The 24,339-nt window shown below is 45.3% G+C and overlaps 50 non-coding genes and 2 pseudogenes across 50 annotated transcripts; all 52 read right to left on the bottom strand.

The window, feature by feature from the left end:
- Positions 1-340: 340 nt before the first annotated feature.
- On the bottom strand, positions 341-459 carry LOC134120923 (5S ribosomal RNA). Its single transcript, XR_009952466.1, has one exon. It is a non-coding gene; the product is annotated as a 5S ribosomal RNA (ribosomal RNA).
- A 339-nt stretch (positions 460-798) lies between these two features.
- On the bottom strand, positions 799-917 carry LOC134121714 (5S ribosomal RNA). Its single transcript, XR_009953255.1, has one exon. It is a non-coding gene; the product is annotated as a 5S ribosomal RNA (ribosomal RNA).
- Positions 918-1,261: 344 nt separating this feature from the next.
- On the bottom strand, positions 1,262-1,380 carry LOC134122198 (5S ribosomal RNA). The gene has a single exon (XR_009953739.1). It is a non-coding gene; the product is annotated as a 5S ribosomal RNA (ribosomal RNA).
- Positions 1,381-1,724: 344 nt separating this feature from the next.
- Positions 1,725-1,843, bottom strand: LOC134120922 (5S ribosomal RNA). Its single transcript, XR_009952465.1, has one exon. It is a non-coding gene; the product is annotated as a 5S ribosomal RNA (ribosomal RNA).
- Positions 1,844-2,182: 339 nt separating this feature from the next.
- On the bottom strand, positions 2,183-2,301 carry LOC134122366 (5S ribosomal RNA). The gene has a single exon (XR_009953906.1). It is a non-coding gene; the product is annotated as a 5S ribosomal RNA (ribosomal RNA).
- Positions 2,302-2,645: 344 nt separating this feature from the next.
- On the bottom strand, positions 2,646-2,764 carry LOC134120921 (5S ribosomal RNA). Its single transcript, XR_009952464.1, has one exon. It is a non-coding gene; the product is annotated as a 5S ribosomal RNA (ribosomal RNA).
- A 339-nt stretch (positions 2,765-3,103) lies between these two features.
- LOC134122062 (5S ribosomal RNA) lies at positions 3,104-3,222 on the bottom strand. The gene has a single exon (XR_009953603.1). It is a non-coding gene; the product is annotated as a 5S ribosomal RNA (ribosomal RNA).
- Positions 3,223-3,620: 398 nt separating this feature from the next.
- Positions 3,621-3,739, bottom strand: LOC134122386 (5S ribosomal RNA). Its single transcript, XR_009953926.1, has one exon. It is a non-coding gene; the product is annotated as a 5S ribosomal RNA (ribosomal RNA).
- Positions 3,740-4,133: 394 nt separating this feature from the next.
- On the bottom strand, positions 4,134-4,252 carry LOC134120920 (5S ribosomal RNA). The gene has a single exon (XR_009952463.1). It is a non-coding gene; the product is annotated as a 5S ribosomal RNA (ribosomal RNA).
- A 339-nt stretch (positions 4,253-4,591) lies between these two features.
- LOC134120918 (5S ribosomal RNA) lies at positions 4,592-4,710 on the bottom strand. The gene has a single exon (XR_009952461.1). It is a non-coding gene; the product is annotated as a 5S ribosomal RNA (ribosomal RNA).
- A 339-nt stretch (positions 4,711-5,049) lies between these two features.
- On the bottom strand, positions 5,050-5,168 carry LOC134122331 (5S ribosomal RNA). The gene has a single exon (XR_009953871.1). It is a non-coding gene; the product is annotated as a 5S ribosomal RNA (ribosomal RNA).
- Positions 5,169-5,512: 344 nt separating this feature from the next.
- Positions 5,513-5,631, bottom strand: LOC134120917 (5S ribosomal RNA). The gene has a single exon (XR_009952460.1). It is a non-coding gene; the product is annotated as a 5S ribosomal RNA (ribosomal RNA).
- Positions 5,632-5,970: 339 nt separating this feature from the next.
- Positions 5,971-6,089, bottom strand: LOC134122410 (5S ribosomal RNA). The gene has a single exon (XR_009953950.1). It is a non-coding gene; the product is annotated as a 5S ribosomal RNA (ribosomal RNA).
- A 344-nt stretch (positions 6,090-6,433) lies between these two features.
- LOC134120916 (5S ribosomal RNA) lies at positions 6,434-6,552 on the bottom strand. The gene has a single exon (XR_009952459.1). It is a non-coding gene; the product is annotated as a 5S ribosomal RNA (ribosomal RNA).
- Positions 6,553-6,891: 339 nt separating this feature from the next.
- On the bottom strand, positions 6,892-7,010 carry LOC134122365 (5S ribosomal RNA). Its single transcript, XR_009953905.1, has one exon. It is a non-coding gene; the product is annotated as a 5S ribosomal RNA (ribosomal RNA).
- A 344-nt stretch (positions 7,011-7,354) lies between these two features.
- On the bottom strand, positions 7,355-7,473 carry LOC134120915 (5S ribosomal RNA). The gene has a single exon (XR_009952458.1). It is a non-coding gene; the product is annotated as a 5S ribosomal RNA (ribosomal RNA).
- Positions 7,474-7,812: 339 nt separating this feature from the next.
- Positions 7,813-7,931, bottom strand: LOC134122061 (5S ribosomal RNA). Its single transcript, XR_009953602.1, has one exon. It is a non-coding gene; the product is annotated as a 5S ribosomal RNA (ribosomal RNA).
- Positions 7,932-8,329: 398 nt separating this feature from the next.
- Positions 8,330-8,448, bottom strand: LOC134122385 (5S ribosomal RNA). The gene has a single exon (XR_009953925.1). It is a non-coding gene; the product is annotated as a 5S ribosomal RNA (ribosomal RNA).
- Positions 8,449-8,842: 394 nt separating this feature from the next.
- Positions 8,843-8,961, bottom strand: LOC134120914 (5S ribosomal RNA). Its single transcript, XR_009952457.1, has one exon. It is a non-coding gene; the product is annotated as a 5S ribosomal RNA (ribosomal RNA).
- Positions 8,962-9,300: 339 nt separating this feature from the next.
- On the bottom strand, positions 9,301-9,419 carry LOC134120913 (5S ribosomal RNA). The gene has a single exon (XR_009952456.1). It is a non-coding gene; the product is annotated as a 5S ribosomal RNA (ribosomal RNA).
- A 339-nt stretch (positions 9,420-9,758) lies between these two features.
- LOC134122330 (5S ribosomal RNA) lies at positions 9,759-9,877 on the bottom strand. Its single transcript, XR_009953870.1, has one exon. It is a non-coding gene; the product is annotated as a 5S ribosomal RNA (ribosomal RNA).
- A 344-nt stretch (positions 9,878-10,221) lies between these two features.
- On the bottom strand, positions 10,222-10,340 carry LOC134120912 (5S ribosomal RNA). The gene has a single exon (XR_009952455.1). It is a non-coding gene; the product is annotated as a 5S ribosomal RNA (ribosomal RNA).
- A 339-nt stretch (positions 10,341-10,679) lies between these two features.
- On the bottom strand, positions 10,680-10,798 carry LOC134122424 (5S ribosomal RNA; annotated as a pseudogene).
- A 344-nt stretch (positions 10,799-11,142) lies between these two features.
- LOC134120911 (5S ribosomal RNA) lies at positions 11,143-11,261 on the bottom strand. The gene has a single exon (XR_009952454.1). It is a non-coding gene; the product is annotated as a 5S ribosomal RNA (ribosomal RNA).
- A 339-nt stretch (positions 11,262-11,600) lies between these two features.
- Positions 11,601-11,719, bottom strand: LOC134120910 (5S ribosomal RNA). The gene has a single exon (XR_009952453.1). It is a non-coding gene; the product is annotated as a 5S ribosomal RNA (ribosomal RNA).
- Positions 11,720-12,058: 339 nt separating this feature from the next.
- LOC134120909 (5S ribosomal RNA) lies at positions 12,059-12,177 on the bottom strand. The gene has a single exon (XR_009952452.1). It is a non-coding gene; the product is annotated as a 5S ribosomal RNA (ribosomal RNA).
- Positions 12,178-12,516: 339 nt separating this feature from the next.
- Positions 12,517-12,635, bottom strand: LOC134122329 (5S ribosomal RNA). The gene has a single exon (XR_009953869.1). It is a non-coding gene; the product is annotated as a 5S ribosomal RNA (ribosomal RNA).
- Positions 12,636-12,979: 344 nt separating this feature from the next.
- Positions 12,980-13,098, bottom strand: LOC134120907 (5S ribosomal RNA). The gene has a single exon (XR_009952450.1). It is a non-coding gene; the product is annotated as a 5S ribosomal RNA (ribosomal RNA).
- A 339-nt stretch (positions 13,099-13,437) lies between these two features.
- LOC134122409 (5S ribosomal RNA) lies at positions 13,438-13,556 on the bottom strand. Its single transcript, XR_009953949.1, has one exon. It is a non-coding gene; the product is annotated as a 5S ribosomal RNA (ribosomal RNA).
- A 344-nt stretch (positions 13,557-13,900) lies between these two features.
- Positions 13,901-14,019, bottom strand: LOC134120906 (5S ribosomal RNA). Its single transcript, XR_009952449.1, has one exon. It is a non-coding gene; the product is annotated as a 5S ribosomal RNA (ribosomal RNA).
- Positions 14,020-14,358: 339 nt separating this feature from the next.
- On the bottom strand, positions 14,359-14,477 carry LOC134120905 (5S ribosomal RNA). Its single transcript, XR_009952448.1, has one exon. It is a non-coding gene; the product is annotated as a 5S ribosomal RNA (ribosomal RNA).
- Positions 14,478-14,816: 339 nt separating this feature from the next.
- On the bottom strand, positions 14,817-14,935 carry LOC134122328 (5S ribosomal RNA). Its single transcript, XR_009953868.1, has one exon. It is a non-coding gene; the product is annotated as a 5S ribosomal RNA (ribosomal RNA).
- A 344-nt stretch (positions 14,936-15,279) lies between these two features.
- On the bottom strand, positions 15,280-15,398 carry LOC134120904 (5S ribosomal RNA). Its single transcript, XR_009952447.1, has one exon. It is a non-coding gene; the product is annotated as a 5S ribosomal RNA (ribosomal RNA).
- Positions 15,399-15,737: 339 nt separating this feature from the next.
- Positions 15,738-15,856, bottom strand: LOC134120903 (5S ribosomal RNA). Its single transcript, XR_009952446.1, has one exon. It is a non-coding gene; the product is annotated as a 5S ribosomal RNA (ribosomal RNA).
- A 344-nt stretch (positions 15,857-16,200) lies between these two features.
- On the bottom strand, positions 16,201-16,319 carry LOC134120902 (5S ribosomal RNA). The gene has a single exon (XR_009952445.1). It is a non-coding gene; the product is annotated as a 5S ribosomal RNA (ribosomal RNA).
- Positions 16,320-16,658: 339 nt separating this feature from the next.
- LOC134122364 (5S ribosomal RNA) lies at positions 16,659-16,777 on the bottom strand. The gene has a single exon (XR_009953904.1). It is a non-coding gene; the product is annotated as a 5S ribosomal RNA (ribosomal RNA).
- A 344-nt stretch (positions 16,778-17,121) lies between these two features.
- On the bottom strand, positions 17,122-17,240 carry LOC134120901 (5S ribosomal RNA). The gene has a single exon (XR_009952444.1). It is a non-coding gene; the product is annotated as a 5S ribosomal RNA (ribosomal RNA).
- A 339-nt stretch (positions 17,241-17,579) lies between these two features.
- Positions 17,580-17,698, bottom strand: LOC134122060 (5S ribosomal RNA). Its single transcript, XR_009953601.1, has one exon. It is a non-coding gene; the product is annotated as a 5S ribosomal RNA (ribosomal RNA).
- A 398-nt stretch (positions 17,699-18,096) lies between these two features.
- LOC134122384 (5S ribosomal RNA) lies at positions 18,097-18,215 on the bottom strand. The gene has a single exon (XR_009953924.1). It is a non-coding gene; the product is annotated as a 5S ribosomal RNA (ribosomal RNA).
- Positions 18,216-18,609: 394 nt separating this feature from the next.
- Positions 18,610-18,728, bottom strand: LOC134120900 (5S ribosomal RNA). Its single transcript, XR_009952443.1, has one exon. It is a non-coding gene; the product is annotated as a 5S ribosomal RNA (ribosomal RNA).
- A 339-nt stretch (positions 18,729-19,067) lies between these two features.
- Positions 19,068-19,186, bottom strand: LOC134120899 (5S ribosomal RNA). The gene has a single exon (XR_009952442.1). It is a non-coding gene; the product is annotated as a 5S ribosomal RNA (ribosomal RNA).
- Positions 19,187-19,525: 339 nt separating this feature from the next.
- LOC134122327 (5S ribosomal RNA) lies at positions 19,526-19,644 on the bottom strand. The gene has a single exon (XR_009953867.1). It is a non-coding gene; the product is annotated as a 5S ribosomal RNA (ribosomal RNA).
- A 344-nt stretch (positions 19,645-19,988) lies between these two features.
- Positions 19,989-20,107, bottom strand: LOC134120898 (5S ribosomal RNA). Its single transcript, XR_009952441.1, has one exon. It is a non-coding gene; the product is annotated as a 5S ribosomal RNA (ribosomal RNA).
- A 339-nt stretch (positions 20,108-20,446) lies between these two features.
- Positions 20,447-20,565, bottom strand: LOC134122423 (5S ribosomal RNA; annotated as a pseudogene).
- A 344-nt stretch (positions 20,566-20,909) lies between these two features.
- Positions 20,910-21,028, bottom strand: LOC134120896 (5S ribosomal RNA). The gene has a single exon (XR_009952439.1). It is a non-coding gene; the product is annotated as a 5S ribosomal RNA (ribosomal RNA).
- A 339-nt stretch (positions 21,029-21,367) lies between these two features.
- On the bottom strand, positions 21,368-21,486 carry LOC134120895 (5S ribosomal RNA). Its single transcript, XR_009952438.1, has one exon. It is a non-coding gene; the product is annotated as a 5S ribosomal RNA (ribosomal RNA).
- A 339-nt stretch (positions 21,487-21,825) lies between these two features.
- Positions 21,826-21,944, bottom strand: LOC134120894 (5S ribosomal RNA). The gene has a single exon (XR_009952437.1). It is a non-coding gene; the product is annotated as a 5S ribosomal RNA (ribosomal RNA).
- A 339-nt stretch (positions 21,945-22,283) lies between these two features.
- On the bottom strand, positions 22,284-22,402 carry LOC134120893 (5S ribosomal RNA). Its single transcript, XR_009952436.1, has one exon. It is a non-coding gene; the product is annotated as a 5S ribosomal RNA (ribosomal RNA).
- Positions 22,403-22,741: 339 nt separating this feature from the next.
- Positions 22,742-22,860, bottom strand: LOC134122326 (5S ribosomal RNA). The gene has a single exon (XR_009953866.1). It is a non-coding gene; the product is annotated as a 5S ribosomal RNA (ribosomal RNA).
- Positions 22,861-23,204: 344 nt separating this feature from the next.
- On the bottom strand, positions 23,205-23,323 carry LOC134120892 (5S ribosomal RNA). Its single transcript, XR_009952435.1, has one exon. It is a non-coding gene; the product is annotated as a 5S ribosomal RNA (ribosomal RNA).
- A 339-nt stretch (positions 23,324-23,662) lies between these two features.
- LOC134122408 (5S ribosomal RNA) lies at positions 23,663-23,781 on the bottom strand. The gene has a single exon (XR_009953948.1). It is a non-coding gene; the product is annotated as a 5S ribosomal RNA (ribosomal RNA).
- Positions 23,782-24,125: 344 nt separating this feature from the next.
- Positions 24,126-24,244, bottom strand: LOC134120891 (5S ribosomal RNA). Its single transcript, XR_009952434.1, has one exon. It is a non-coding gene; the product is annotated as a 5S ribosomal RNA (ribosomal RNA).
- Positions 24,245-24,339: the final 95 nt, after the last annotated feature.

Genomic DNA, 24,339 nt, shown 5'->3' with positions numbered 1-24,339 from the left:
TTTCATCTTTTTCCTAATCCTTTAAAACGTGTCAAAGATAATCAGAAGTTTCTTTTTCTAAAATTGAAGCAGTTCTTAGCATTGGCAAGAGAGGTTCCTAAAGCCTGAAGGTAACTTTACTTTTCTTCACTGGCAATTCTAACATGTTGGGTTAGCACCTGTATTTCAACGGCTAAATTACAAACAACAGTATGCCAATCGTAAATGTTGACCAACACTAATTTAGCAATCATGAAACGGAATCATTTTGGATAATATTGTCTAATTTCCTTTCATATCCAACGTTAAAACAGGTGTACAATCTGCGGCGCTCGGCGGCTTTCGGAGAGAGAAGTGAAAAAGCTTACGGCACCTGGGATTCCCAGGCGGTCTTCCATCCAGGTACTAACCAGGCCCTGCTCTGCTTAGCTTCCGAGATCAGACGAGATCGGGCGGAACCAGAGAGGTATGGCCGTAAGCTGCTTTTTATCTTTTTCCTAATCCTTTATAATGCGTCAATGAATTATGACACGCCTGCCGTTGGCATCTTTGTGTGGGTTAAATAAGGGTATGCAAAGAAGGCTGTGACATCCCATGCCGAAAATTGGATGGACTAGAGAAGACCCGCCCAGGGGTCCCAGCCAATCGGTGAATGGCCATTGCAGTCCCCGCCACCTCAAATGGCCTGACGATGGTACGGACGTAAGCCACCTTTCATCTTCTTCCTATTGCATCTCTTCTACAATGTGAAATTTTTTTTACAATTGTGTAGGTGTACAATTTACGGCGCTGGGCGGCTTTCGGAGAGAGAAGTGAAAAAGCTTACGGCACCTGGGATTCCCAGGCGGTCTTCCATCCAGGTACTAACCAGGCCCTGCTCTGCTTAGCTTCCGAGATCAGACGAGATCGGGCGGAACCAGAGAGGTATGGACGTAAGCTGCTTTTCATCTTTTTCCTAATCCTTTAAAACGTGTCAAAGATAATCAGAAGTTTCTTTTTCTAAAATTGAAGCAGTTCTTAGCATTGGCAAGAGAGGTTCCTAAAGCCTGAAGGTAACTTTACTTTTCTTCACTGGCAATTCTAACATGTTGGGTTAGCACCTGTATTTCAACGGCTAAATTACAAACAACAGTATGCCAATCGTAAATGTTGACCAACACTAATTTAGCAATCATGAAACGGAATGATTTTGGATAATATTGTCTAATTTCCTTTCATATCCAACGTTAAAACAGGTGTACAATCTGCGGCGCTCGGCGGCTTTCGGAGAGAGAAGTGAAAAAGCTTACGGCACCTGGGATTCCCAGGCGGTCTTCCATCCAGGTACTAACCAGGCCCTGCTCTGCTTAGCTTCCGAGAACAGACGAGATCGGGCGGAACCAGAGAGGTATGGACGTAAGCTGCTTTTCATCTTTTTCCTAATCCTTTAAAACGTGTCAAAGATAATCAGAAGTTTCTTTTTCTAAAATTGAAGCAGTTCTTAGCATTGGCAAGAGAGGTTCCTAAAGCCTGAAGGTAACTTTACTTTTCTTCACTGGCAATTCTAACATGTTGGGTTAGCACCTGTATTTCAACGGCTAAATTACAAACAACAGTATGCCAATCGTAAATGTTGACCAACACTAATTTAGCAATCATGAAACGGAATCATTTTGGATAATATTGTCTAATTTCCTTTCATATCCAACGTTAAAACAGGTGTACAATCTGCGGCGCTCGGCGGCTTTCGGAGAGAGAAGTGAAAAAGCTTACGGCACCTGGGATTCCCAGGCGGTCTTCCATCCAGGTACTAACCAGGCCCTGCTCTGCTTAGCTTCCGAGATCAGACGAGATCGGGCGGAACCAGAGAGGTATGGCCGTAAGCTGCTTTTTATCTTTTTCCTAATCCTTTATAATGCGTCAATGAATTATGACACGCCAGCCGTTGGCATCTTTGTGTGGGTTAAATAAGGGTATGCAAAGAAGGCTGTGACATCCCATGCCGAAAATTGGATGGACTAGAGAAGACCCGCCCAGGAGTCCCAGCCAATCGGTGAATGGCCATTGCAGTCCCCGCCACCTCAAATGGCCTGACGATGGTATGGACGTAAGCCACCTTTCATCTTCTTCCTATTGCATCTCTTCTACAATGTGAAATTTTTTTTACAATTGTGTAGGTGTACAATCTACGGCGCTGGGCGGCTTTCAGAGAGAGAAGTGAAAAAGCTTACGGCACCTGGGATTCCCAGGCGGTCTTCCATCCAGGTACTAACCAGGCCCTGCTCTGCTTAGGTTCCGAGATCAGACGAGATCGGGCGGAACCAGAGAGGTATGGACGTAAGCTGCTTTTCATCTTTTTCCTAATCCTTTAAAACGTGTCAAAGATAATCAGAAGTTTCTTTTTCTAAAATTGAAGCAGTTCTTAGCATTGGCAAGAGAGGTTCCTAAAGCCTGAAGGTAACTTTACTTTTCTTCACTGGCAATTCTAACATGTTGGGTTAGCACCTGTATTTCAACGGCTAAATTACAAACAACAGTATGCCAATCGTAAATGTTGACCAACACTAATTTAGCAATCATGAAACGGAATCATTTTGGATAATATTGTCTAATTTCCTTTCATATCCAACGTTAAAACAGGTGTACAATCTGCGGCGCTCGGCGGCTTTCGGAGAGAGAAGTGAAAAAGCTTACGGCACCTGGGATTCCCAGGCGGTCTTCCATCCAGGTACTAACCAGGCCCTGCTCTGCTTAGCTTCCGAGATCAGACGAGATCGGGCGGAACCAGAGAGGTATGGCCGTAAGCTGCTTTTTATCTTTTTCCTAATCCTTTATAATGCGTCAATGAATTATGACACGCCTGCCGTTGGCATCTTTGTGTGGGTTAAATAAGGGTATGCAAAGAAGGCTGTGACATCCCATGCCGAAAATTGGATGGACTAGAGAAGACCCGCCCAGGAGTCCCAGCCAATCGGTGAATGGCCATTGCAGTCCCCGCCACCTCAAATGGCCTGACGATGGTATGGACGTAAGCCACCTTTCATCTTCTTCCTATTGCATCTCTTCTACAATGTGATAAACTTTTTACAATTGTGTAGGTGTACAAGCTACGGCGCTGGGCGGCTTTCAGAGAGAGAAGTGAAAAAGCTTACGGCACCTGGGATTCCCAGGCGGTCTTCCATCCAGGTACTAACCAGGCGCTGCTCTGCTTAGCTTCCGAGATCAGACGAGATCGGGCGGAACCAGAGAGGTATGGCCGTAAGCTGCTTTTTATCTTTTTCCTAATCCTTTATAATGCGTCAAAGATAATCAGAAGAGTTTCTTTTTCTAAAATTGAAGCAGTTCTTAGGATTGGCAAGAGAGGTTTCTAAAACCTGAAGGTAACTTTACTTTTCTTCACTGGCAATTCTAACATGTTGGGTTAGCACCTGTATTTCAACGGCTAAATTACAAACAAAAGTATGCCAATTGTTAAATGTTGATCAACACTAATTTAGCAACCATGAAACGGAATCATTTTGGATAATATTGTCTAATTGCCTTTCATATCCAACGTTAAAACAACACTAAACATGCATCTCTTCAACAATGTGATATACTTTTTGTAATTTGTAGGTGTACAATCTGCGGCGCTCGGCGGCTTTCGGTGAGAGAAGTGAAAAAGCTTACGGCACCTGGGATTCCCAGGCGGTCTTCCATCCAGGTACTAACCAGGCCCCGCTCTGCTTAGCTTCTGAGATCAGACGAGATCGGGCGGAACCAGAGAGGTATGGCTGTAAGCTGCTTTTTATCTTTTTCCTAATCCTTTAAAACGTGTCAAAGATAATCAGAAGTTTCTTTTTCTAAAATTGAAGCAGTTCTTAGCATTGGCAAGAGAGGTTCCTAAAACCTGAAGGTAACTTTACTTTTCTTCACTGGTAAATCTAACATGTTTGGTTAGCACCTGTATTTCAACGGCTAAATTACAAACAATAGTATGCCAATCGTAAAATGTTGATCAACACCAATTTAGCAATCATGAAACGGAATCATTTTGGATAATATTGTCTAATTTCCTTTCATATCCAACGTTAAAACAACACTAAACATGCATCTCTTCAACAATGTGATATACTTTTTGTAATTTGTAGGTGTACAATCTGCTGCGCTCTGCAGCTTTCAGAGAGAAGTGAAAAAGCTTACGGCACCTGGGATTCCCAGGCGGTCTTCCATCCAGGTACTAACCAGGCCCTGCTCTGCTTAGCTTCCGAGATCAGACGAGATCGGGCGGAACCAGAGAGGTATGGCCGTAAGCTGCTTTTTATCTTTTTCCTAATCCTTTATAATGCGTCAATGAATTATGACACGCCAGCCGTTGGCATCTTTGTGTGGGTTAAATAAGGGTATGCAAAGAAGGCTGTGACATCCCATGCCGAAAATTGGATGGACTAGAGAAGACCCGCCCAGGAGTCCCAGCCAATCGGTGAATGGCCATTGCAGTCCCCGCCACCTCAAATGGCCTGACGATGGTATGGACGTAAGCCACCTTTCATCTTCTTCCTATTGCATCTCTTCTACAATGTGAATTTTTTTTTACAATTGTGTAGGTGTACAATTTACGGCGCTGGGCGGCTTTCAGAGAGAGAAGTGAAAAAGCTTACGGCACCTGGGATTCCCAGGCGGTCTTCCATCCAGGTACTAACCAGGCCCTGCTCTGCTTAGCTTCCGAGATCAGACGAGATCGGGCGGAACCAGAGAGGTATGGCCGTAAGCTGCTTTTTATCTTTTTCCTAATCCTTTATAATGCGTCAATGAATTATGACACGCCAGCCGTTGGCATCTTTGTGTGGGTTAAATAAGGGTATGCAAAGAAGGCTGTGACATCCCAAGCCGAAAATTGGATGGACTAGAGAAGACCCGCCCAGGAGTCCCAGCCAATCGGTGAATGGCCATTGCAGTCCCCGCCACCTCAAATGGCCTGACGATGGTACGGACGTAAGCCACCTTTCATCTTCTTCCTATTGCATCTCTTCTACAATGTGAAATTTTTTTTACAATTGTGTAGGTGTACAATCTACGGCGCTGGGCGGCTTTCAGAGAGAGAAGTGAAAAAGCTTACGGCACCTGGGGTTCCCAGGCGGTCTTCCATCCAGGTACTAACCAGGCCCTGCTCTGCTTAGCTTCCGAGAACAGACGAGATCGGGCGGAACCAGAGAGGTATGGACGTAAGCTGCTTTTCATCTTTTTCCTAATCCTTTAAAACGTGTCAAAGATAATCAGAAGTTTCTTTTTCTAAAATTGAAGCAGTTCTTAGCATTGGCAAGAGAGGTTCCTAAAGCCTGAAGGTAACTTTACTTTTCTTCACTGGCAATTCTAACATGTTGGGTTAGCACCTGTATTTCAACGGCTAAATTACAAACAACAGTATGCCAATCGTAAATGTTGACCAACACTAATTTAGCAATCATGAAACGGAATCATTTTGGATAATATTGTCTAATTTCCTTTCATATCCAACGTTAAAACAGGTGTACAATCTGCGGCGCTCGGCGGCTTTCGGAGAGAGAAGTGAAAAAGCTTACGGCACCTGGGATTCCCAGGCGGTCTTCCATCCAGGTACTAACCAGGCCCTGCTCTGCTTAGCTTCCGAGATCAGACGAGATCGGGCGGAACCAGAGAGGTATGGCCGTAAGCTGCTTTTTATCTTTTTCCTAATCCTTTATAATGCGTCAATGAATTATGACACGCCTGCCGTTGGCATCTTTGTGTGGGTTAAATAAGGGTATGCAAAGAAGGCTGTGACATCCCATGCCGAAAATTGGATGGACTAGAGAAGACCCGCCCAGGAGTCCCAGCAAATCGGTGAATGGCCATTGCAGTCCCCGCCACCTCAAATGGCCTGACGATGGTATGGACGTAAGCCACCTTTCATCTTCTTCCTATTGCATCTCTTCTACAATGTGAATTTTTTTTTACAATTGTGTAGGTGTACAATCTACGGCGCTGGGCGGCTTTCAGAGAGAGAAGTGAAAAAGCTTACGGCACCTGGGATTCCCAGGCGGTCTTCCATCCAGGTACTAACCAGTCCCTGCTCTGCTTAGCTTCCGAGATCAGACGAGATCGGGCGGAACCAGAGAGGTATGGACGTAAGCTGCTTTTCATCTTTTTCCTAATCCTTTAAAACGTGTCAAAGATAATCAGAAGTTTCTTTTTCTAAAATTGAAGCAGTTCTTAGCATTGGCAAGAGAGGTTCCTAAAGCCTGAAGGTAACTTTACTTTTCTTCACTGGCAATTCTAACATGTTGGGTTAGCACCTGTATTTCAACGGCTAAATTACAAACAACAGTATGCCAATCGTAAATGTTGACCAACACTAATTTAGCAATCATGAAACGGAATCATTTTGGATAATATTGTCTAATTTCTTTTCATATCCAACGTTAAAACAGGTGTACAATCTGCGGCGCTCGGCGGCTTTCGGAGAGAGAAGTGAAAAAGCTTACGGCACCTGGGATTCCCAGGCGGTCTTCCATCCAGGTACTAACCAGGCCCTGCTCTGCTTAGCTTCCGAGATCAGACGAGATCGGGCGGAACCAGAGAGGTATGGCCGTAAGCTGCTTTTTATCTTTTTCCTAATCCTTTATAATGCGTCAATGAATTATGACACGCCTGCCGTTGGCATCTTTGTGTGGGTTAAATAAGGGTATGCAAAGAAGGCTGTGACATCCCATGCCGAAAATTGGATGGACTAGAGAAGACCCGCCCAGGAGTCCCAGCCAATCGGTGAATGGCCATTGCAGTCCCCGCCACCTCAAATGGCCTGACGATGGTATGGACGTAAGCCACCTTTCATCTTCTTCCTATTGCATCTCTTCTACAATGTGAAATTTTTTTTACAATTGTGTAGGTGTACAATCTACGGCGCTGGGCGGCTTTCAGAGAGAGAAGTGAAAAAGCTTACGGCACCTGGGATTCCCAGGCGGTCTTCCATCCAGGTACTAACCAGGCCCTGCTCTGCTTAGGTTCCGAGATCAGACGAGATCGGGCGGAACCAGAGAGGTATGGACGTAAGCTGCTTTTCATCTTTTTCCTAATCCTTTAAAACGTGTCAAAGATAATCAGAAGTTTCTTTTTCTAAAATTGAAGCAGTTCTTAGCATTGGCAAGAGAGGTTCCTAAAGCCTGAAGGTAACTTTACTTTTCTTCACTGGCAATTCTAACATGTTGGGTTAGCACCTGTATTTCAACGGCTAAATTACAAACAACAGTATGCCAATCGTAAATGTTGACCAACACTAATTTAGCAATCATGAAACGGAATCATTTTGGATAATATTGTCTAATTTCCTTTCATATCCAACGTTAAAACAGGTGTACAATCTGCGGCGCTCGGCGGCTTTCGGAGAGAGAAGTGAAAAAGCTTACGGCACCTGGGATTCCCAGGCGGTCTTCCATCCAGGTACTAACCAGGCCCTGCTCTGCTTAGCTTCCGAGATCAGACGAGATCGGGCGGAACCAGAGAGGTATGGCCGTAAGCTGCTTTTTATCTTTTTCCTAATCCTTTATAATGCGTCAATGAATTATGACACGCCTGCCGTTGGCATCTTTGTGTGGGTTAAATAAGGGTATGCAAAGAAGGCTGTGACATCCCATGCCGAAAATTGGATGGACTAGAGAAGACCCGCCCAGGAGTCCCAGCCAATCGGTGAATGGCCATTGCAGTCCCCGCCACCTCAAATGGCCTGACGATGGTATGGACGTAAGCCACCTTTCATCTTCTTCCTATTGCATCTCTTCTACAATGTGATAAACTTTTTACAATTGTGTAGGTGTACAAGCTACGGCGCTGGGCGGCTTTCAGAGAGAGAAGTGAAAAAGCTTACGGCACCTGGGATTCCCAGGCGGTCTTCCATCCAGGTACTAACCAGGCGCTGCTCTGCTTAGCTTCCGAGATCAGACGAGATCGGGCGGAACCAGAGAGGTATGGCCGTAAGCTGCTTTTTATCTTTTTCCTAATCCTTTATAATGCGTCAAAGATAATCAGAAGAGTTTCTTTTTCTAAAATTGAAGCAGTTCTTAGGATTGGCAAGAGAGGTTTCTAAAACCTGAAGGTAACTTTACTTTTCTTCACTGGCAATTCTAACATGTTGGGTTAGCACCTGTATTTCAACGGCTAAATTACAAACAAAAGTATGCCAATTGTTAAATGTTGATCAACACTAATTTAGCAACCATGAAACGGAATCATTTTGGATAATATTGTCTAATTGCCTTTCATATCCAACGTTAAAACAACACTAAACATGCATCTCTTCAACAATGTGATATACTTTTTGTAATTTGTAGGTGTACAATCTGCGGCGCTCGGCGGCTTTCGGTGAGAGAAGTGAAAAAGCTTACGGCACCTGGGATTCCCAGGCGGTCTTCCATCCAGGTACTAACCAGGCCCCGCTCTGCTTAGCTTCTGAGATCAGACGAGATCGGGCGGAACCAGAGAGGTATGGCTGTAAGCTGCTTTTTATCTTTTTCCTAATCCTTTAAAACGTGTCAAAGATAATCAGAAGTTTCTTTTTCTAAAATTGAAGCAGTTCTTAGCATTGGCAAGAGAGGTTCCTAAAACCTGAAGGTAACTTTACTTTTCTTCACTGGTAAATCTAACATGTTTGGTTAGCACCTGTATTTCAACGGCTAAATTACAAACAATAGTATGCCAATCGTAAAATGTTGATCAACACCAATTTAGCAATCATGAAACGGAATCATTTTGGATAATATTGTCTAATTTCCTTTCATATCCAACGTTAAAACAACACTAAACATGCATCTCTTCAACAATGTGATATACTTTTTGTAATTTGTAGGTGTACAATCTGCTGCGCTCTGCAGCTTTCAGAGAGAAGTGAAAAAGCTTACGGCACCTGGGATTCCCAGGCGGTCTTCCATCCAGGTACTAACCAGGCCCTGCTCTGCTTAGCTTCCGAGATCAGACGAGATCGGGCGGAACCAGAGAGGTATGGCCGTAAGCTGCTTTTTATCTTTTTCCTAATCCTTTATAATGCGTCAATGAATTATGACACGCCAGCCGTTGGCATCTTTGTGTGGGTTAAATAAGGGTATGCAAAGAAGGCTGTGACATCCCATGCCGAAAATTGGATGGACTAGAGAAGACCCGCCCAGGAGTCCCAGCCAATCGGTGAATGGCCATTGCAGTCCCCGCCACCTCAAATGGCCTGACGATGGTATGGACGTAAGCCACCTTTCATCTTCTTCCTATTGCATCTCTTCTACAATGTGAATTTTTTTTTACAATTGTGTAGGTGTACAATTTACGGCGCTGGGCGGCTTTCAGAGAGAGAAGTGAAAAAGCTTACGGCACCTGGGATTCCCAGGCGGTCTTCCATCCAGGTACTAACCAGGCCCTGCTCTGCTTAGCTTCCGAGATCAGACGAGATCGGGCGGAACCAGAGAGGTATGGCCGTAAGCTGCTTTTTATCTTTTTCCTAATCCTTTATAATGCGTCAATGAATTATGACACGCCAGCCGTTGGCATCTTTGTGTGGGTTAAATAAGGGTATGCAAAGAAGGCTGTGACATCCCAAGCCGAAAATTGGATGGACTAGAGAAGACCCGCCCAGGAGTCCCAGCCAATCGGTGAATGGCCATTGCAGTCCCCGCCACCTCAAATGGCCTGACGATGGTACGGACGTAAGCCACCTTTCATCTTCTTCCTATTGCATCTCTTCTACAATGTGAAATTTTTTTTACAATTGTGTAGGTGTACAATCTACGGCGCTGGGCGGCTTTCAGAGAGAGAAGTGAAAAAGCTTACGGCACCTGGGGTTCCCAGGCGGTCTTCCATCCAGGTACTAACCAGGCCCTGCTCTGCTTAGCTTCCGAGAACAGACGAGATCGGGCGGAACCAGAGAGGTATGGACGTAAGCTGCTTTTCATCTTTTTCCTAATCCTTTAAAACGTGTCAAAGATAATCAGAAGTTTCTTTTTCTAAAATTGAAGCAGTTCTTAGCATTGGCAAGAGAGGTTCCTAAAGCCTGAAGGTAACTTTACTTTTCTTCACTGGCAATTCTAACATGTTGGGTTAGCACCTGTATTTCAACGGCTAAATTACAAACAACAGTATGCCAATCGTAAATGTTGACCAACACTAATTTAGCAATCATGAAACGGAATCATTTTGGATAATATTGTCTAATTTCCTTTCATATCCAACGTTAAAACAGGTGTACAATCTGCGGCGCTCGGCGGCTTTCGGAGAGAGAAGTGAAAAAGCTTACGGCACCTGGGATTCCCAGGCGGTCTTCCATCCAGGTACTAACCAGGCCCTGCTCTGCTTAGCTTCCGAGATCAGACGAGATCGGGCGGAACCAGAGAGGTATGGCCGTAAGCTGCTTTTTATCTTTTTCCTAATCCTTTATAATGCGTCAATGAATTATGACACGCCTGCCGTTGGCATCTTTGTGTGGGTTAAATAAGGGTATGCAAAGAAGGCTGTGACATCCCATGCCGAAAATTGGATGGACTAGAGAAGACCCGCCCAGGAGTCCCAGCAAATCGGTGAATGGCCATTGCAGTCCCCGCCACCTCAAATGGCCTGACGATGGTATGGACGTAAGCCACCTTTCATCTTCTTCCTATTGCATCTCTTCTACAATGTGAATTTTTTTTTACAATTGTGTAGGTGTACAATCTACGGCGCTGGGCGGCTTTCAGAGAGAGAAGTGAAAAAGCTTACGGCACCTGGGATTCCCAGGCGGTCTTCCATCCAGGTACTAACCAGTCCCTGCTCTGCTGAGCTTCCGAGATCAGACGAGATCGGGCGGAACCAGAGAGGTATGGACGTAAGCTGCTTTTCATCTTTTTCCTAATCCTTTAAAACGTGTCAAAGATAATCAGAAGTTTCTTTTTCTAAAATTGAAGCAGTTCTTAGCATTGGCAAGAGAGGTTCCTAAAGCCTGAAGGTAACTTTACTTTTCTTCACTGGCAATTCTAACATGTTGGGTTAGCACCTGTATTTCAACGGCTAAATTACAAACAACAGTATGCCAATCGTAAATGTTGACCAACACTAATTTAGCAATCATGAAACGGAATCATTTTGGATAATATTGTCTAATTTCTTTTCATATCCAACGTTAAAACAGGTGTACAATCTGCGGCGCTCGGCGGCTTTCGGAGAGAGAAGTGAAAAAGCTTACGGCACCTGGGATTCCCAGGCGGTCTTCCATCCAGGTACTAACCAGGCCCTGCTCTGCTTAGCTTCCGAGATCAGACGAGATCGGGCGGAACCAGAGAGGTATGGCCGTAAGCTGCTTTTTATCTTTTTCCTAATCCTTTATAATGCGTCAATGAATTATGACACGCCTGCCGTTGGCATCTTTGTGTGGGTTAAATAAGGGTATGCAAAGAAGGCTGTGACATCCCATGCCGAAAATTGGATGGACTAGAGAAGACCCGCCCAGGAGTCCCAGCCAATCGGTGAATGGCCATTGCAGTCCCCGCCACCTCAAATGGCCTGACGATGGTATGGACGTAAGCCACCTTTCATCTTCTTCCTATTGCATCTCTTCTACAATGTGAATTTTTTTTTACAATTGTGTAGGTGTACAATCTACGGCGCTGGGCGGCTTTCAGAGAGAGAAGTTAAAAAGCTTACGGCACCTGGGATTCCCAGGCGGTCTTCCATCCAGGTACTAACCAGGCCCTGCTCTGCTTAGCTTCCGAGATCAGACGAGATCGGGCGGAACCAGAGAGGTATGGCCGTAAGCTGCTTTTCATCTTTTTCCTAATCCTTTATAATGCGTCAATGAATTATGACACGCCTGCCGTTGGCATCTTTGTGTGGGTTAAATAAGGGTATGCAAAGAAGGCTGTGACATCCCATGCCGAAAATTGGATGGACTAGAGAAGACCCGCCCAGGAGTCCCAGCCAATCGGTGAATGGCCATTGCAGTCCCCGCCACCTCAAATGGCCTGACGATGGTATGGACGTAAGCCACCTTTCATCTTCTTCCTATTGCATCTCTTCTACAATGTGAATTTTTTTTTACAATTGTGTAGGTGTACAATTTACGGCGCTGGGCGGCTTTCAGAGAGAGAAGTGAAAAAGCTTACGGCACCTGGGATTCCCAGGCGGTCTTCCATCCAGGTACTAACCAGGCCCTGCTCTGCTTAGCTTCCGAGATCAGACGAGATCGGGCGGAACCAGAGAGGTATGGCCGTAAGCTGCTTTTTATCTTTTTCCTAATCCTTTATAATGCGTCAATGAATTATGACACGCCAGCCGTTGGCATCTTTGTGTGGGTTAAATAAGGGTATGCAAAGAAGGCTGTGACATCCCAAGCCGAAAATTGGATGGACTAGAGAAGACCCGCCCAGGAGTCCCAGCCAATCGGTGAATGGCCATTGCAGTCCCCGCCACCTCAAATGGCCTGACGATGGTACGGACGTAAGCCACCTTTCATCTTCTTCCTATTGCATCTCTTCTACAATGTGAAAATTTTTTTACAATTGTGTAGGTGTACAATCTACGGCGCTGGGCGGCTTTCAGAGAGAGAAGTGAAAAAGCTTACGGCACCTGGGGTTCCCAGGCGGTCTTCCATCCAGGTACTAACCAGGCCCTGCTCTGCTTAGCTTCCGAGAACAGACGAGATCGGGCGGAACCAGAGAGGTATGGACGTAAGCTGCTTTTCATCTTTTTCCTAATCCTTTAAAACGTGTCAAAGATAATCAGAAGTTTCTTTTTCTAAAATTGAAGCAGTTCTTAGCATTGGCAAGAGAGGTTCCTAAAGCCTGAAGGTAACTTTACTTTTCTTCACTGGCAATTCTAACATGTTGGGTTAGCACCTGTATTTCAACGGCTAAATTACAAACAACAGTATGCCAATCGTAAATGTTGACCAACACTAATTTAGCAATCATGAAACGGAATCATTTTGGATAATATTGTCTAATTTCCTTTCATATCCAACGTTAAAACAGGTGTACAATCTGCGGCGCTCGGCGGCTTTCGGAGAGAGAAGTGAAAAAGCTTACGGCACCTGGGATTCCCAGGCGGTCTTCCATCCAGGTACTAACCAGGCCCTGCTCTGCTTAGCTTCCGAGATCAGACGAGATCGGGCGGAACCAGAGAGGTATGGCCGTAAGCTGCTTTTTATCTTTTTCCTAATCCTTTATAATGCGTCAATGAATTATGACACGCCTGCCGTTGGCATCTTTGTGTGGGTTAAATAAGGGTATGCAAAGAAGGCTGTGACATCCCATGCCGAAAATTGGATGGACTAGAGAAGACCCGCCCAGGAGTCCCAGCAAATCGGTGAATGGCCATTGCAGTCCCCGCCACCTCAAATGGCCTGACGATGGTATGGACGTAAGCCACCTTTCATCTTCTTCCTATTGCATCTCTTCTACAATGTGAATTTTTTTTTACAATTGTGTAGGTGTACAATCTACGGCGCTGGGCGGCTTTCAGAGAGAGAAGTGAAAAAGCTTACGGCACCTGGGATTCCCAGGCGGTCTTCCATCCAGGTACTAACCAGTCCCTGCTCTGCTTAGCTTCCGAGATCAGACGAGATCGGGCGGAACCAGAGAGGTATGGACGTAAGCTGCTTTTCATCTTTTTCCTAATCCTTTAAAACGTGTCAAAGATAATCAGAAGTTTCTTTTTCTAAAATTGAAGCAGTTCTTAGCATTGGCAAGAGAGGTTCCTAAAGCCTGAAGGTAACTTTACTTTTCTTCACTGGCAATTCTAACATGTTGGGTTAGCACCTGTATTTCAACGGCTAAATTACAAACAACAGTATGCCAATCGTAAATGTTGACCAACACTAATTTAGCAATCATGAAACGGAATCATTTTGGATAATATTGTCTAATTTCTTTTCATATCCAACGTTAAAACAGGTGTACAATCTGCGGCGCTCGGCGGCTTTCGGAGAGAGAAGTGAAAAAGCTTACGGCACCTGGGATTCCCAGGCGGTCTTCCATCCAGGTACTAACCAGGCCCTGCTCTGCTTAGCTTCCGAGATCAGACGAGATCGGGCGGAACCAGAGAGGTATGGCCGTAAGCTGCTTTTTATCTTTTTCCTAATCCTTTATAATGCGTCAATGAATTATGACACGCCTGCCGTTGGCATCTTTGTGTGGGTTAAATAAGGGTATGCAAAGAAGGCTGTGACATCCCATGCCGAAAATTGGATGGACTAGAGAAGACCCGCCCAGGAGTCCCAGCCAATCGGTGAATGGCCATTGCAGTCCCCGCCACCTCAAATGGCCTGACGATGGTATGGACGTAAGCCACCTTTCATCTTCTTCCTATTGCATCTCTTCTACAATGTGAATTTTTTTTTACAATTGTGTAGGTGTACAATCTACGGCGCTGGGCGGCTTTCAGAGAGAGAAGTTAAAAAGCTTACGGCACCTGGGATTCCCAGGCGGTCTTCCATCCAGGTACTAACCAGGCCCTGCTCTGCTTAGCTTCCGAGATCAGACGAGATCGGGCGGAACCAGAGAGGTATGGCCGTAAGCTGCTTTTCATCTTTTTCCTAATCCTTTATAATGCGTCAATGAATTATGACACGCCTGCCGTTGGCATCTTTGTGTGGGTTAAATAAGGGTATGCAAAGAAGGCTGTGACATCCCAAGCCGAAAATTGGATGGACTAGAGAAGACCCGCCCAGGAGTCCCAGCCAATCGGTGAATGGCCATTGCAGTCCCCGCCACCTCAAATGGCCTGACGATGGTACGGACGTAAGCCACCTTTCATCTTCTTCCTATTGCATCTCTTCTACAATGTGAAAATTTTTTTACAATTGTGTAGGTGTACAATCTACGGCGCTGGGCGGCTTTCAGAGAGAGAAGTGAAAAAGCTTACGGCACCTGGGGTTCCCAGGCGGTCTTCCATCCAGGTACTAACCAGGCCCTGCTCTGCTTAGCTTCCGAGAACAGACGAGATCGGGCGGAACCAGAGAGGTATGGACGTAAGCTGCTTTTCATCTTTTTCCTAATCCTTTAAAACGTGTCAAAGATAATCAGAAGTTTCTTTTTCTAAAATTGAAGCAGTTCTTAGCATTGGCAAGAGAGGTTCCTAAAGCCTGAAGGTAACTTTACTTTTCTTCACTGGCAATTCTAACATGTTGGGTTAGCACCTGTATTTCAACGGCTAAATTACAAACAACAGTATGCCAATCGTAAATGTTGACCAACACTAATTTAGCAATCATGAAACGGAATCATTTTGGATAATATTGTCTAATTTCCTTTCATATCCAACGTTAAAACAGGTGTACAATCTGCGGCGCTCGGCGGCTTTCGGAGAGAGAAGTGAAAAAGCTTACGGCACCTGGGATTCCCAGGCGGTCTTCCATCCAGGTACTAACCAGGCCCTGCTCTGCTTAGCTTCCGAGATCAGACGAGATCGGGCGGAACCAGAGAGGTATGGCCGTAAGCTGCTTTTTATCTTTTTCCTAATCCTTTATAATGCGTCAATGAATTATGACACGCCTGCCGTTGGCATCTTTGTGTGGGTTAAATAAGGGTATGCAAAGAAGGCTGTGACATCCCATGCCGAAAATTGGATGGACTAGAGAAGACCCGCCCAGGAGTCCCAGCAAATCGGTGAATGGCCATTGCAGTCCCCGCCACCTCAAATGGCCTGACGATGGTATGGACGTAAGCCACCTTTCATCTTCTTCCTATTGCATCTCTTCTACAATGTGAATTTTTTTTTACAATTGTGTAGGTGTACAATCTACGGCGCTGGGCGGCTTTCAGAGAGAGAAGTGAAAAAGCTTACGGCACCTGGGATTCCCAGGCGGTCTTCCATCCAGGTACTAACCAGGCCCTGCTCTGCTTAGCTTCCGAGATCAGACGAGATCGGGCGGAACCAGAGAGGTATGGCCGTAAGCTGCTTTTCATCTTTTTCCTAATCCTTTAAAACGTGTCAAAGATAATCAGAAGTTTCTTTTTCTAAAATTGAAGCAGTTCTTAGCATTGGCAAGAGAGGTTCCTAAAGCCTGAAGGTAACTTTACTTTTCTTCACTGGCAATTCTAACATGTTGGGTTAGCACCTGTATTTCAACGGCTAAATTACAAACAACAGTATGCCAATCGTAAATGTTGACCAACACTAATTTAGCAATCATGAAACGGAATCATTTTGGATAATATTGTCTAATTTCTTTTCATATCCAACGTTAAAACAGGTGTACAATCTGCGGCGCTCGGCGGCTTTCGGAGAGAGAAGTGAAAAAGCTTACGGCACCTGGGATTCCCAGGCGGTCTTCCATCCAGGTACTAACCAGGCCCTGCTCTGCTTAGCTTCCGAGATCAGACGAGATCGGGCGGAACCAGAGAGGTATGGCCGTAAGCTGCTTTTTATCTTTTTCCTAATCCTTTATAATGCGTCAATGAATTATGACACGCCTGCCGTTGGCATCTTTGTGTGGGTTAAATAAGGGTATGCAAAGAAGGCTGTGACATCCCATGCCGAAAATTGGATGGACTAGAGAAGACCCGCCCAGGAGTCCCAGCCAATCGGTGAATGGCCATTGCAGTCCCCGCCACCTCAAATGGCCTGACGATGGTATGGACGTAAGCCACCTTTCATCTTCTTCCTATTGCATCTCTTCTACAATGTGAAATTTTTTTTACAATTGTGTAGGTGTACAATCTACGGCGCTGGGCGGCTTTCAGAGAGAGAAGTGAAAAAGCTTACGGCACCTGGGATTCCCAGGCGGTCTTCCATCCAGGTACTAACCAGGCCCTGCTCTGCTTAGGTTCCGAGATCAGACGAGATCGGGCGGAACCAGAGAGGTATGGACGTAAGCTGCTTTTCATCTTTTTCCTAATCCTTTAAAACGTGTCAAAGATAATCAGAAGTTTCTTTTTCTAAAATTGAAGCAGTTCTTAGCATTGGCAAGAGAGGTTCCTAAAGCCTGAAGGTAACTTTACTTTTCTTCACTGGCAATTCTAACATGTTGGGTTAGCACCTGTATTTCAACGGCTAAATTACAAACAACAGTATGCCAATCGTAAATGTTGACCAACACTAATTTAGCAATCATGAAACGGAATCATTTTGGATAATATTGTCTAATTTCCTTTCATATCCAACGTTAAAACAGGTGTACAATCTGCGGCGCTCGGCGGCTTTCGGAGAGAGAAGTGAAAAAGCTTACGGCACCTGGGATTCCCAGGCGGTCTTCCATCCAGGTACTAACCAGGCCCTGCTCTGCTTAGCTTCCGAGATCAGACGAGATCGGGCGGAACCAGAGAGGTATGGCCGTAAGCTGCTTTTTATCTTTTTCCTAATCCTTTATAATGCGTCAATGAATTATGACACGCCTGCCGTTGGCATCTTTGTGTGGGTTAAATAAGGGTATGCAAAGAAGGCTGTGACATCCCATGCCGAAAATTGGATGGACTAGAGAAGACCCGCCCAGGAGTCCCAGCCAATCGGTGAATGGCCATTGCAGTCCCCGCCACCTCAAATGGCCTGACGATGGTATGGACGTAAGCCACCTTTCATCTTCTTCCTATTGCATCTCTTCTACAATGTGATAAACTTTTTACAATTGTGTAGGTGTACAAGCTACGGCGCTGGGCGGCTTTCAGAGAGAGAAGTGAAAAAGCTTACGGCACCTGGGATTCCCAGGCGGTCTTCCATCCAGGTACTAACCAGGCGCTGCTCTGCTTAGCTTCCGAGATCAGACGAGATCGGGCGGAACCAGAGAGGTATGGCCGTAAGCTGCTTTTTATCTTTTTCCTAATCCTTTATAATGCGTCAAAGATAATCAGAAGAGTTTCTTTTTCTAAAATTGAAGCAGTTCTTAGGATTGGCAAGAGAGGTTTCTAAAACCTGAAGGTAACTTTACTTTTCTTCACTGGCAATTCTAACATGTTGGGTTAGCACCTGTATTTCAACGGCTAAATTACAAACAAAAGTATGCCAATTGTTAAATGTTGATCAACACTAATTTAGCAACCATGAAACGGAATCATTTTGGATAATATTGTCTAATTGCCTTTCATATCCAACGTTAAAACAACACTAAACATGCATCTCTTCAACAATGTGATATACTTTTTGTAATTTGTAGGTGTACAATCTGCGGCGCTCGGCGGCTTTCGGTGAGAGAAGTGAAAAAGCTTACGGCACCTGGGATTCCCAGGCGGTCTTCCATCCAGGTACTAACCAGGCCCCGCTCTGCTTAGCTTCTGAGATCAGACGAGATCGGGCGGAACCAGAGAGGTATGGCTGTAAGCTGCTTTTTATCTTTTTCCTAATCCTTTAAAACGTGTCAAAGATAATCAGAAGTTTCTTTTTCTAAAATTGAAGCAGTTCTTAGCATTGGCAAGAGAGGTTCCTAAAACCTGAAGGTAACTTTACTTTTCTTCACTGGTAAATCTAACATGTTTGGTTAGCACCTGTATTTCAACGGCTAAATTACAAACAATAGTATGCCAATCGTAAAATGTTGATCAACACCAATTTAGCAATCATGAAACGGAATCATTTTGGATAATATTGTCTAATTTCCTTTCATATCCAACGTTAAAACAACACTAAACATGCATCTCTTCAACAATGTGATATACTTTTTGTAATTTGTAGGTGTACAATCTGCTGCGCTCTGCAGCTTTCAGAGAGAAGTGAAAAAGCTTACGGCACCTGGGATTCCCAGGCGGTCTTCCATCCAGGTACTAACCAGGCCCTGCTCTGCTTAGCTTCCGAGATCAGACGAGATCGGGCGGAACCAGAGAGGTATGGCCGTAAGCTGCTTTTTATCTTTTTCCTAATCCTTTATAATGCGTCAATGAATTATGACACGCCAGCCGTTGGCATCTTTGTGTGGGTTAAATAAGGGTATGCAAAGAAGGCTGTGACATCCCATGCCGAAAATTGGATGGACTAGAGAAGACCCGCCCAGGAGTCCCAGCCAATCGGTGAATGGCCATTGCAGTCCCCGCCACCTCAAATGGCCTGACGATGGTATGGAAGTAAGCCACCTTTCATCTTCTTCCTATTGCATCTCTTCTACAATGTGAATTTTTTTTTACAATTGTGTAGGTGTACAATTTACGGCGCTGGGCGGCTTTCAGAGAGAGAAGTGAAAAAGCTTACGGCACCTGGGATTCCCAGGCGGTCTTCCATCCAGGTACTAACCAGGCCCTGCTCTGCTTAGCTTCCGAGATCAGACGAGATCGGGCGGAACCAGAGAGGTATGGCCGTAAGCTGCTTTTTATCTTTTTCCTAATCCTTTATAATGCGTCAATGAATTATGACACGCCAGCCGTTGGCATCTTTGTGTGGGTTAAATAAGGGTATGCAAAGAAGGCTGTGACATCCCAAGCCGAAAATTGGATGGACTAGAGAAGACCCGCCCAGGAGTCCCAGCCAATCGGTGAATGGCCATTGCAGTCCCCGCCACCTCAAATGGCCTGACGATGGTACGGACGTAAGCCACCTTTCATCTTCTTCCTATTGCATCTCTTCTACAATGTGAAATTTTTTTTACAATTGTGTAGGTGTACAATCTACGGCGCTGGGCGGCTTTCAGAGAGAGAAGTGAAAAAGCTTACGGCACCTGGGGTTCCCAGGCGGTCTTCCATCCAGGTACTAACCAGGCCCTGCTCTGCTTAGCTTCCGAGAACAGACGAGATCGGGCGGAACCAGAGAGGTATGGACGTAAGCTGCTTTTCATCTTTTTCCTAATCCTTTAAAACGTGTCAAAGATAATCAGAAGTTTCTTTTTCTAAAATTGAAGCAGTTCTTAGCATTGGCAAGAGAGGTTCCTAAAGCCTGAAGGTAACTTTACTTTTCTTCACTGGCAATTCTAACATGTTGGGTTAGCACCTGTATTTCAACGGCTAAATTACAAACAACAGTATGCCAATCGTAAATGTTGACCAACACTAATTTAGCAATCATGAAACGGAATCATTTTGGATAATATTGTCTAATTTCCTTTCATATCCAACGTTAAAACAGGTGTACAATCTGCGGCGCTCGGCGGCTTTCGGAGAGAGAAGTGAAAAAGCTTACGGCACCTGGGATTCCCAGGCGGTCTTCCATCCAGGTACTAACCAGGCCCTGCTCTGCTTAGCTTCCGAGATCAGACGAGATCGGGCGGAACCAGAGAGGTATGGCCGTAAGCTGCTTTTTATCTTTTTCCTAATCCTTTATAATGCGTCAATGAATTATGACACGCCTGCCGTTGGCATCTTTGTGTGGGTTAAATAAGGGTATGCAAAGAAGGCTGTGACATCCCATGCCGAAAATTGGATGGACTAGAGAAGACCCGCCCAGGAGTCCCAGCAAATCGGTGAATGGCCATTGCAGTCCCCGCCACCTCAAATGGCCTGACGATGGTATGGACGTAAGCCACCTTTCATCTTCTTCCTATTGCATCTCTTCTACAATGTGAATTTTTTTTTACAATTGTGTAGGTGTACAATCTACGGCGCTGGGCGGCTTTCAGAGAGAGAAGTGAAAAAGCTTACGGCACCTGGGATTCCCAGGCGGTCTTCCATCCAGGTACTAACCAGTCCCTGCTCTGCTGAGCTTCCGAGATCAGACGAGATCGGGCGGAACCAGAGAGGTATGGACGTAAGCTGCTTTTCATCTTTTTCCTAATCCTTTAAAACGTGTCAAAGATAATCAGAAGTTTCTTTTTCTAAAATTGAAGCAGTTCTTAGCATTGGCAAGAGAGGTTCCTAAAGCCTGAAGGTAACTTTACTTTTCTTCACTGGCAATTCTAACATGTTGGGTTAGCACCTGTATTTCAACGGCTAAATTACAAACAACAGTATGCCAATCGTAAATGTTGACCAACACTAATTTAGCAATCATGAAACGGAATCATTTTGGATAATATTGTCTAATTTCTTTTCATATCCAACGTTAAAACAGGTGTACAATCTGCGGCGCTCGGCGGCTTTCGGAGAGAGAAGTGAAAAAGCTTACGGCACCTGGGATTCCCAGGCGGTCTTCCATCCAGGTACTAACCAGGCCCTGCTCTGCTTAGCTTCCGAGATCAGACGAGATCGGGCGGAACCAGAGAGGTATGGCCGTAAGCTGCTTTTTATCTTTTTCCTAATCCTTTATAATGCGTCAATGAATTATGACACGCCTGCCGTTGGCATCTTTGTGTGGGTTAAATAAGGGTATGCAAAGAAGGCTGTGACATCCCATGCCGAAAATTGGATGGACTAGAGAAGACCCGCCCAGGAGTCCCAGCCAATCGGTGAATGGCCATTGCAGTCCCCGCCACCTCAAATGGCCTGACGATGGTATGGACGTAAGCCACCTTTCATCTTCTTCCTATTGCATCTCTTCTACAATGTGAATTTTTTTTTACAATTGTGTAGGTGTACAATCTACGGCGCTGGGCGGCTTTCAGAGAGAGAAGTTAAAAAGCTTACGGCACCTGGGATTCCCAGGCGGTCTTCCATCCAGGTACTAACCAGGCCCTGCTCTGCTTAGCTTCCGAGATCAGACGAGATCGGGCGGAACCAGAGAGGTATGGCCGTAAGCTGCTTTTTATCTTTTTCCTAATCCTTTATAATGCGTCAATGAATTATGACACGCCTGCCGTTGGCATCTTTGTGTGGGTTAAATAAGGGTATGCAAAGAAGGCTGTGACATCCCATGCCGAAAATTGGATGGACTAGAGAAGACCCGCCCAGGAGTCCCAGCCAATCGGTGAATGGCCATTGCAGTCCCCGCCACCTCAAATGGCCTGACGATGGTATGGACGTAAGCCACCTTTCATCTTCTTCCTATTGCATCTCTTCTACAATGTGAATTTTTTTTTACAATTGTGTAGGTGTACAATCTACGGCGCTGGGCGGCTTTCAGAGAGAGAAGTTAAAAAGCTTACGGCACCTGGGATTCCCAGGCGGTCTTCCATCCAGGTACTAACCAGGCCCTGCTCTGCTTAGCTTCCGAGATCAGACGAGATCGGGCGGAACCAGAGAGGTATGGCCGTAAGCTGCTTTTCATCTTTTTCCTAATCCTTTATAATGCGTCAATGAATTATGACACGCCTGCCGTTGGCATCTTTGTGTGGGTTAAATAAGGGTATGCAAAGAAGGCTGTGACATCCCATGCCGAAAATTGGATGGACTAGAGAAGACCCGCCCAGGAGTCCCAGCCAATCGGTGAATGGCCATTGCAGTCCCCGCCACCTCAAATGGCCTGACGATGGTATGGACGTAAGCCACCTTTCATCTTCTTCCTATTGCATCTCTTCTACAATGTGAATTTTTTTTTACAATTGTGTAGGTGTACAATTTACGGCGCTGGGCGGCTTTCAGAGAGAGAAGTGAAAAAGCTTACGGCACCTGGGATTCCCAGGCGGTCTTCCATCCAGGTACTAACCAGGCCCTGCTCTGCTTAGCTTCCGAGATCAGACGAGATCGGGCGGAACCAGAGAGGTATGGCCGTAAGCTGCTTTTTATCTTTTTCCTAATCCTTTATAATGCGTCAATGAATTATGACACGCCAGCCGTTGGCATCTTTGTGTGGGTTAAATAAGGGTATGCAAAGAAGGCTGTGACATCCCAAGCCGAAAATTGGATGGACTAGAGAAGACCCGCCCAGGAGTCCCAGCCAATCGGTGAATGGCCATTGCAGTCCCCGCCACCTCAAATGGCCTGACGATGGTACGGACGTAAGCCACCTTTCATCTTCTTCCTATTGCATCTCTTCTACAATGTGAAATTTTTTTTACAATTGTGTAGGTGTACAATCTACGGCGCTGGGCGGCTTTCAGAGAGAGAAGTGAAAAAGCTTACGGCACCTGGGGTTCCCAGGCGGTCTTCCATCCAGGTACTAACCAGGCCCTGCTCTGCTTAGCTTCCGAGAACAGACGAGATCGGGCGGAACCAGAGAGGTATGGACGTAAGCTGCTTTTCATCTTTTTCCTAATCCTTTAAAACGTGTCAAAGATAATCAGAAGTTTCTTTTTCTAAAATTGAAGCAGTTCTTAGCATTGGCAAGAGAGGTTCCTAAAGCCTGAAGGTAACTTTACTTTTCTTCACTGGCAATTCTAACATGTTGGGTTAGCACCTGTATTTCAACGGCTAAATTACAAACAACAGTATGCCAATCGTAAATGTTGACCAACACTAATTTAGCAATCATGAAACGGAATCATTTTGGATAATATTGTCTAATTTCCTTTCATATCCAACGTTAAAACAGGTGTACAATCTGCGGCGCTCGGCGGCTTTCGGAGAGAGAAGTGAAAAAGCTTACGGCACCTGGGATTCCCAGGCGGTCTTCCATCCAGGTACTAACCAGGCCCTGCTCTGCTTAGCTTCCGAGATCAGACGAGATCGGGCGGAACCAGAGAGGTATGGCCGTAAGCTGCTTTTTACCTTTTTCCTAATCCTTTATAATGCGTCAATGAATTATGACACGCCTGCCGTTGGCATCTTTGTGTGGGTTAAATAAGGGTATGCAAAGAAGGCTGTGACATCCCATGCCGAAAATTGGATGGACTAGAGAAGACCCGCCCAGGAGTCCCAGCAAATCGGTGAATGGCCATTGCAGTCCCCGCCACCTCAAATGGCCTGACGATGGTATGGACGTAAGCCACCTTTCATCTTCTTCCTATTGCATCTCTTCTACAATGTGAATTTTTTTTTACAATTGTGTAGGTGTACAATCTACGGCGCTGGGCGGCTTTCAGAGAGAGAAGTGAAAAAGCTTACGGCACCTGGGATTCCCAGGCGGTCTTCCATCCAGGTACTAACCAGTCCCTGCTCTGCTTAGCTTCCGAGATCAGACGAGATCGGGCGGAACCAGAGAGGTATGGACGTAAGCTGCTTTTCATCTTTTTCCTAATCCTTTAAAACGTGTCAAAGATAATCAGAAGTTTCTTTTTCTAAAATTGAAGCAGTTCTTAGCATTGGCAAGAGAGGTTCCTAAAGCCTGAAGGTAACTTTACTTTTCTTCACTGGCAATTCTAACATGTTGGGTTAGCACCTGTATTTCAACGGCTAAATTACAAACAACAGTATGCCAATCGTAAATGTTGACCAACACTAATTTAGCAATCATGAAACGGAATCATTTTGGATAATATTGTCTAATTTCTTTTCATATCCAACGTTAAAACAGGTGTACAATCTGCGGCGCTCGGCGGCTTTCGGAGAGAGAAGTGAAAAAGCTTACGGCACCTGGGATTCCCAGGCGGTCTTCCATCCAGGTACTAACCAGGCCCTGCTCTGCTTAGCTTCCGAGATCAGACGAGATCGGGCGGAACCAGAGAGGTATGGCCGTAAGCTGCTTTTTATCTTTTTCCTAATCCTTTATAATGCGTCAATGAATTATGACACGCCTGCCGTTGGCATCTTTGTGTGGGTTAAATAAGGGTATGCA

Source organism: Pungitius pungitius, unplaced genomic scaffold, assembly GCF_949316345.1.
Source record: "Pungitius pungitius unplaced genomic scaffold, fPunPun2.1 scaffold_28, whole genome shotgun sequence".
NCBI classification, from domain to species: domain Eukaryota; kingdom Metazoa; phylum Chordata; class Actinopteri; order Perciformes; family Gasterosteidae; genus Pungitius; species Pungitius pungitius.
Note: the sequence above shows the minus strand (reverse complement) of the source record. Positions and strands in the feature narration are given on the sequence as shown.